Here is a 9,774-nt window from a genome sequence, read left to right as displayed (position 1 = left end):
GAATAGACCAGACCTTATTCCAGAGGGTTCCTGGATCCATACCTTAAGAGGGGTTATCTCTTACATGCGCATTTTGATTGCGCATCTGGTGAGTGCGCAGTCTTATATTGATTTTGGATATCACCACGTTTATGTGTCAACAAGGATCCTCATGATCCTCTCATCACTTTACTTACTGGGATATTGTGGACTGAGCACTCACATATACTTCTGAAATAGTCACAACATTAGTGAGATATATCATGTGGACTTGCACTTCAATGTGTTTTGCACTATGATTTGTTGTTCACTATAATTTATGCAGAACGTGACACAGGTTTTACAACAATTTTATTCTATTTTTTCACCATCTTGCATTCGTTTATCTTGGATTCTATAGCGCTGCACCCTTGTTCTTACATGTTAAGTTTTTAAAATCCTAGTTTCTATAATTTGCAATTATATGTGAATAATTTGATCATTACATATGCAGGCTCTGCTTTCTGCTTTAAAACTTTAAATAATGATTGTGCTTTCTCACAATGCAAGTCTTTTGACTCATTGAAAACAATTCACTCTCTATGTGGCTGATCTCTTAACAATTGATAAGATAGACAAATTAATTGTACTGTGCCACAGATGGCACAGCAAGCTTGTAAAAATGTCAGTCATACGAAGATTTACTTTAAAGGATTAGTTCACCTTTACCAAAAACTGTCTACGCATGTAAGAGGCACCTGTAGATAAAAACAAACAGTGCAGCTTTGACTAAAGTTAAATAATGCCTGTAGTTTAGGTGTAGGCCACTTATGTATCTCCCAAAGCCTGGCCAAAAAAACTTCCAGAGATGGCATAATCCATCCTGCCTTGTTGCTCCCAGCTGTTACTGCTCACCTCCACCATCACAGGAGTGGGTGATTCAAACCCTATGTAGCAGCACCCCCTTAGGAGTTGCTGAGTTTTTGGGTTCCCCTATAATCCTACAAAACCCAGAAACACACATTTACTTCCTCATGTGCACACTGGGGACTGTAAACAGTCTTTGAGCTTGTTTTAATGGTTTTATTAAGGGGTATTGAATTTGGATAGGGTTGAAAGAGTATGGGATGCCCAAGGAACTGTGAACATGAGGACAAATGGAACAGTTTCAATCCGTTGGAGTATAAGGGAGACATACAGGGGACCTAGCAGTGTAAATCCATTAGGGAAATAGGGAGTGATACAGAGGATTGAAGTGTGTAAATCCATTAAGGAATAATGGCGTGATACAGAGGACTGAAAAAACTAAATTCATTAATATATTAGGAGGCTATACAGAGGGCTGAAACGTATAAACCCATTAGGGTACAAGGGAGGGTTACCGAGGACTGAAAGAGTAAATCCATAAGGGTATAAGAAAACGATACAGAGGACTAAGGTGTCCGTTTATGAACCAGCGGTAAATGATCGCTGCTCAGTTCTCCGGAATTCTCGGAGAACACAGTTCTCCTGTGAATGCCTTTTATGAAGCGGTGTAGATCAGTTCGAACGAAGGGAGAATGATCTACAAACACTGAAAAACGGCTGCTTTTACTATAATCTCGCGAGATTACAGTAAAAGATCATTTTATTAAACAGAGGTAAATTATCGCTGCTTAGTTTGCGGTTCATCCAATTCTCCAGCTCTGGGCTGGAGAATCTGGAGGGAGAACACAGATCTCCAGTGAAGGGCTGAACATGTTCTCCGCTGATCTCCTGAGTGTCATAAACTGTGAATGACCAGAGAATAGCTGCGATCTTCTGAATCGCAGCTATTATCTGTGTCATAAACGGACACTTAAAGACTGAAATTCAGTAGAACTTATTAGGTGTATAGAAAGTAATAATCCAAATTAAAAGGTATGCGCTAATAACAAACTTATACAAAAGTGTATGTCATCATCCAAAAAACATTAGTGTTTTAAATAAATTAGAGTGTCCAAACATAAATTAGTGTCCAAAAAAAATAAAATATATATATCTTCAGTGACTTGAACCAATTGTGAGAAATCCACCACCAAAGGAGATTAAATGAACTCACCAGAGCTAATGGCTGGTCAGATTATAAACCAGCAACAGCGCTTGTGCTCTGGGAGCAATGAACCCGATGTCCAAATAGATATGGTGATGTTTCAGATACTTCCAGATAATAATCACAGCCAAACAACTTTGCAGCCCAAGCTCTTATGATGAACTTCTCCACTCTGTCTCATACCTCCATGAGAGCATGCAGTACACTCAGGGACAAAAAAGAGAACATAATGGTGCAATACGTTTTTTTCATTTATCTCTTTAATAAAAAAGGTATAAGGAAACTCACAAACAAGGTGTCCAACAGACACCAGCTTCAATCGCAAAAAAGGGTTGAGATACAGTTAACGCTCACCGCAGATCTCTCCCATACAGCACAGACCAGCAAGGCTCTCTAACATCCACATCAAATAGGCTACGCCCAACCGGTTTCGTCACACCGACGTCATCAAGGGTCGGTACAGATGGGAACGTCAGACAGCTCTTATAAATACCACCCTTCGTCTACATAGTTTTAACACCCAGCCAATCACTGCGTTCCTAGTCTCCTTAATCACGCCGGCTAGAACAGGTGTTTCCCAATTTAATTATACATATACTCTATTATATAAAAAAAAAAAAAAAAAAAAAATTTGTTTATATAATAGAGTATATGTTTGGGTTCATTGCTCCCAGAGCACAAGCGCTGTTGCTGGTTTATAATCTGACCAGCCATTAGCTCTGGTGAGTTCATTTAATCTCCTTTGGTGGTGGATTTCTCACAATTGGTTCAAGTCACTGAAGATATATATATTTTATTTTTTTTGGACACTAATTTATGTTTGGACACTCTAATTTATTTAAAACACTAATGTTTTTTGGATGATGACATACACTTTTGTATAAGTTTGTTATTAGCGCATACCTTTTAATTTGGATTATTACTTTCTATACACCTAATAAGTTCTACTGAATTTCAGTCTTTAAGTGTCCGTTTATGACACAGATAATAGCTGCGATTCAGAAGATCGCAGCTATTCTCTGGTCATTCACAGTTTATGACACTCAGGAGATCAGCGGAGAACATGTTCAGCCCTTCACTGGAGATCTGTGTTCTCCCTCCAGATTCTCCAGCCCAGAGCTGGAGAATTGGATGAACCGCAAACTAAGCAGCGATAATTTACCTCTGTTTAGTAAACTGATCTTTTACTGTAATCTCGCGAGATTATAGTAAAAGCAGCCGTTTTTCAGTGTTTGTAGATCGTTCTCCCTTCGTTCGAACTGATCTACACCGCTTCATAAAAGGCATTCACAGGAGAACTGTGTTCTCCGTGAATTCCGGAGAACTGAGCAGCGATCATTTACCGCTGGTTCATAAACGGACACCTTAGTCCTCTGTATCGTTTTCTTATACCCTTATGGATTTACTCTTTCAGTCCTCGGTAACCCTCCCTTGTACCCTAATGGGTTTATACGTTTCAGCCCTCTGTATAGCCTCCTAATATATTAATGAATTTAGTTTTTTCAGTCCTCTGTATCACGCCATTATTCCTTAATGGATTTACACACTTCAATCCTCTGTATCACTCCCTATTTCCCTAATGGATTTACACTGCTAGGTCCCCTGTATGTCTCCCTTATACTCCAACGGATTGAAACTGTTCCAGCTGGGCAACAATTATTTCATGTATATGCCAATCTTCATTTCTATGCAGCTTTACACATCTGATGCCATAACCATCTGCCCTTTTACCCAATACATTCAGATGGGACTACTGTCCCTGTCTCTGTCTCAAATACATGCAGGTAAAAAAATGAAAATGCATATAAAATTTTAGCTTTTAAGTCATATGCTATAAATATCATGTATGTTGCATAATTTGGGGCTTCTAATGTAAATGCTGAAAAAAGGGCACAAAGTTACCCCTCAATTCAGGTAACATAGTAGCTAGAAACCCCAAGCCTGGTATATGGTGCAATATGGGTGGATGGTTATGTATTTACTTTAACTCATTCATATTTTAGTACTGGTAGTACAGCTGTTTTCCACAATGCTCTGCACATCAGAAATCAGTCTGGCTGTAAAAGGTTATGTAGCAATCAGTTTCTATTCTACTGGTTGCTAGAGGTAAAGCTGGACAGAACATGCATAGCTACAAGCTTTAAACAATGGTGTCACTCTCTTGTTATACCGTGCAGCATGGGTGTCTTAAGGATCAGTGCAACACAATAGAATTACACATTTAGTAATATAAAGTAGTAACTATCCTGCATGTCCAGAAATGGCACCAGCAAGGGACTCTGAGAGCAGACTTAGGTGAGTGAAACATGCTTCACATGGTTTGGTCTAGCCATTACCCTGAACTACCTTCCATTTAGCCTTGAATTCTTTCTGAAAAACAGCAGTACTTCCTATGCCTAAGCACTCCTGTTCTGTAGCCTTATAGTTGTATATCTGCAGTATGAGATCTAAGGTACTGGTGCCTCTGACTGCCTGATGAAATTTGGAGTTAGATTTGATGTCACTAAGGTGCTGCTCACTGTTCTCCTTTCTGGAGAGGAAGCTGTTCATGAAGACCTGCACTGCAAGGATCTCCCTGCTTCTGATCTTTTCATTCTGTGGATCTGTACTTTCTACAACCACCACTGCTTCTTAATCATAACTCCACCAGTGATCAGATCACGGGTTATAGCGCGGCAGCTCTGTCAAAAAGGAAGCACAGCCCTGCACCTCTACGAAGATGGCTATCGACTCTCTGGGGACTCTCCCTTCTGATTGGCCGATACACAGTAACAGCCAATGAGCCAGTGAGGAGAGAGAGGGGACATATAGAGCAGCGGCTCAGGAGTGAGCCTGCTTGGTTGCTCCCCATAACAAGCTGCTTGCTTTGGGGGCGCTCAGCAGGATGGAGGGGCCATGAGCACCGGCGGGGACCCAAGAAGAGGAGGATCGGGGGTAAGCATAACATGTTTGTTATTTTTAAAAATTTGCCTTTAATATCACTTTAAAGAATATGTAAACCTAACATTTCATATTCCTGATATGTACCTGCTATACCTTGTACTTGTATGAAAAAGTACCCTGTTCTCTTTCTATTGCTTCCTACATGTGAACTCCCTGGTGTTCTTGACAGTCCCTCTGCTTTCATATTAAAAACTGACCCCACTAGACATGAGAGCAAAGCATGGCTAGTTCTCTGGTTGTGCTGGGAAACCTACTTCTTCTCCAATGAGTAGACTTGTGCTGACTTGCCCCTCACCCCCTGCACCTGTACAGCCATTCACTGGGAAAACTCTGATCTCTTTATGCAGCTGAGAACAGAGGGCATGTGATCACTTATACAAAAAAGGGAAAAAAGTATTTATATATTTATTTTTATATTTATATGCAAATATTTTGACTTTCATTTTTATTTTAAACTGAATGGATTGTTTTACAAGGTGAAGGTTCACATATACTTTAAGTATTATTGAAGAAAAATTAAGTAAAAAAAAATCTGCTTTTGATTTTTATTTAATAGTCAAACAGCTTTGTGTTATGCATTAGTTACATTTTGTTCTGTATATATGGAATGTACCTGGTGATCCTGCCAATCCACACATCTTATCTCAAGTTCCATTTTTGGGCAATATTGTGTTGTTGCAAGTGGAAGACATTTCCTCCTAGTCTTGATGGCACCTGATTAGATATGCAACATGGCGCATGCTCGATGAACACCTCCTATGCACATGTGTCTTCTTTCATGTACACACATCCCCAACAGATCCTTTCAGGCTGACTTTGGCTTGCAGGAGCATTCAGTTGACATGGAAACACACTTACTATGTAAGCCACGTCACTTGACGCCAGCTGTGCGAGCTTAAACTCAATCACTAGCCACTCCGATGCTTGGTGGAATTGCGGTTCCGTGACTCTATATAACAAAAATAACTAAAAAAGGTATAGATTCTAACTCACAAAATTTCCACAAGATCGTATCTAACTCCTTGCCAAATGGCAAAATTCTCAGAACAACATAGTCCTCAATGCTGAGAAACAGCACTCAGATTGGTACTCTTTTACATATATTATGGACATGTAAAAATATTAGAAGCTATTTGTATAAAAATTAAAATATCAGAAATGAATGGGATATTAAAACAACCAGATCCTACCCTAGCCATTTTGAATATAAATATGGATACATATTCAGTCCATTATCGACTCTTAGAGACACATACTCTTCTAGCATCAAAACTTACCATTACTAGACACTGGAAAAAAGACTTAGCCCCTTCCCTAAAAGAAGTCATTGAGCTAGTCCAGACCCAGTTCATCTATGAGAAATCTTTAGCTTACCTAAACGATAGAATTACTACATTTGACAAAGCTTGGAAACCCTGGTCCAACTGGTTCAGAACTGTAACCTAAGATATTATTATGTTTAACCTTTTTTTGGATACTCTAAAATGATTATTTCATGGAAGTAGTAGGACTGTTAGGAATTATTCAATATTTCCTTTTTTTCTCTTTGTTAAACTTTACCTCAACACCTACAGTATGTTTGATCTTTATGGCTCTGTATCTGAGAGTTTCTTGAAATAATAAAAAGCATAATTTAAAACAATTGCTAATAAACTCCAGGCTTAATTACAGCATTTTACTTTTCCAATTTTTTTTTATTTGCTTTCAATAAGCGGACATGACAATACAGATCTTTCCCCTGTCAACTCCTGCACACTGCTTTGTATGGCTCTGCAGAGCTTAGCCATACAAAGCAGTGTGCTTACAGTGAAACACAGCACACATAGTAAAGCCTCAAATTGAACCTTTCCAAAACTGAGCTCCTGATTTTCCCCCCAGCCCGTGCCCCCCCCCCCCCCCTCCACCCTCTCCATCAAATTAAAGCTGACAGTCTGCAGTTAAAACACATCTTGTTCGTTTCATTTCAAATCCATTGTGGTGTTGTATACAGCCAAAAATGTTAGAATTGTGTCGATGTCCCAATATTTATGGACCTGACTGTATATTGTGATATTCTGTAGCTTTTCACATTTTTTTTTGTTGTTGTTGTAACTATATTTGTAAAACCAAATAAAATTGTATTATGGAAAACAAAAAGTATAGATTTAGCAATTTTTATTACATTGTATTTTGCACATTAAGACCTACCATCTGGCATGCATGATGAGGTTAGCCTTTACAACTACTTTAAGTGTAAATAGAAAGTCTAATTTCAGCTTGCCTCTCATTATATTTCATAATTCATTATTTGGGAATTGTACAAAAAATGGGGAACATTGGAGAGTGAAATAACATTGTTCACTATAAATCTGTACTTAACCCATTCAGGCCATGGCCACTGGTTTGCTTTAGTCCACTACCCCTCCAGAGCATATACTGTAGGTACCTTCCTTTGCTCCCTTGGTGCTTGAGTGGTAGAAAATACCCAGTACCTGCGGGTATGGAGAAACATGTGACTTACTTCATGTGATAGTACTCTGCTAATCAGAAGAGCAGGTTTACAGCAAGGTATTGTAAGGTACATACCTTACAATATGATTGTACAATTGGCTTTAGTCCTTTATGCAGGCCATACATGGGTCGAATTCTGAGCTAATATTCTTTAGAAAATTGGAAATTTTGTAAGTTTTGAAAACCGATGGTGCCACCATTAATTTAGAAAAATTGACCAATCAAGCCTTCAATTTCACATGTTGCTACACAAAAGATTTTTTGTGGCCAAGAATTTTCTTTTCTTTCCAGGTCACAGCTCATGTTCATTTCTTTTTCGATTATATTTCTTGCACGATTCTCCCATCATTAATCAGAAATTAATTTGTTTTTTCAAAAAACATGTCCAATCACTTAAATTTGATGGTCGCACGAAAATTAGCCATTTCTGTGACCCACTAATGGTGCGAAATTCGAACGAAAATTCTTAGAAAAGATTTTCTAAAGAAAATTCTTTTGGAATTCGACCCATGTATGACCGGCTTTAGTCCCCATTCACACCTGTGCAATTTAACACGCACTGGCAAAGGGGCGGACTGACCATTTGGAAACTCGGGCACTGCTCGGGTCAGCAGGGGGCCCCATGAGATGCCCCTGGTACCTTTTTCATAGGCTTTTTTGAGTTTGGGCAAGGACACAGGGGCCCCATGATCCCCTATTACTCGGGGGCCCCATGAGTTGTCAGTCCGCCCCTGGTTACCACTATTTAAATGAATCCTGTCTAAATTGGCCCTATGTATGGATCTAAGTTAGGGACCTTTGATTGTACGCCCCTTGAGGGTTAGGGACTGAAGCGAATGTACAATATACAGTATATGTAAAGCGCTGCGTAAATTGATGGCGCTATATAAGTACTTGAAATAAATAAAATAAATAAATAAGTCCCATTCACACTTCTGCATTTCTTTTCTGTGTGCATTTTTGGCCACATAGACTGCAATGAGAGCACATGAAAACTGGGCCTGTCCTCCATTCCTGGGGGGAGGGAGGTACATGGGCCTTGGTGGGGTGGTTTGAGTATTTTAGGGCATCGAGGTTTGGCCATGAGGTGTGAGGTGGTTCCACATACCTGCGATGTATGTCACATAATTTTTTTATTCAATAAAATACTTCTGTAGAGGTAGCCTATTGTTCATGCCTTTTCTTTTCTTTTTTGTTGCGTACATCAAAACTGCACAGAAATACACGCAAAACACATGAAAATGCAGACACACAAGTGTGAACCTAACCTTAGATTTGTTGAATCTTTGTAATATGAGGTTACCTAAACAATCTGCTTTGTAGAGCTAAAGAAATTTGTACAATGAGATTTTAAGGTGTATGGCTAGCTTTAGGCCTCATACACACAGGCTCATGAGGCCGTACAACATAAATTGTGGTCGTATCTCTGCATCCAGAAGACACAGCTACCCATAATAATAAAAGGCTGTACATGGCTTCATTGTGTAAATTTGTGCATGAACACAGGTGTGAAATTGTGAAAGTCCTGGGATTTACTTCCATGCACGAGTTTACACAAGTACAGGGTATGCCCATGTATAGTTGGCATGCAGCCATTCATTGCTATGGGTGAAGGTATACTGCAGCTGTGTCTCAAAAGCACGACACTATGTCCACAATTTACATTGTATGGCATCATGCGTCTGTATAAGTGAGGACAGGGCACAGCTACCTAAATGTGTGTGATAGATTAAGTGCATTAAAAAAAGGAATTTCACTTCCCCTTATGTTTTTCACTGGGTTATCCACTAAAAACATTTTCCGAAGTCCAGTGATCCAGCAGTGCTCTGTAGGGATATGATACTCTGCTGCTTTATACCCAGTCCCATGCTGCCATCTTTTTTCTTTGGTGTCATCAGGATGCCGCTGCATGTTCTGAGCTTTTTTAGCTGTCCCCTGAAGACAGGCAAGACTTAGGCTCCCTGATGAGGTGCTTCTAGTGGAGTATCGCAAGGCTGGTTCACACTAGGAATGGCACAGGAATTCTCTGAGCGTTCCTGTGTGATTCACATTCAGTTCAGTGCAGTGCGATTTGAGCCCATTGCAAACCGCATTGCACCGCACCAAAAGTACTCCTGGATCCTCCTCCTTGACCAGTGCCTCCAACAGCAAGTGGCTTGCTGTGGGGGTGCTGATGCGTGCTCGCTCCCGAGCCCTGCTCTATTCGTCCATAAGACACATAGAGCCATGGCTTGGCCCTATCCCTGTTCTCTCCTCATTGGCTCACAAGGTGTGACTGACAGCAGTGGGAGCCAATGGCTATCACTGCTGTC

Source organism: Staurois parvus, unplaced genomic scaffold (genome assembly GCF_062004578.1).
Source record: "Staurois parvus isolate SC_StPar_1 unplaced genomic scaffold, SC_StPar_1.0 ptg000151l, whole genome shotgun sequence".
In the NCBI taxonomy this organism is placed as follows: domain Eukaryota; kingdom Metazoa; phylum Chordata; class Amphibia; order Anura; family Ranidae; genus Staurois; species Staurois parvus.
This window is presented reverse-complemented; position numbering follows the sequence as displayed.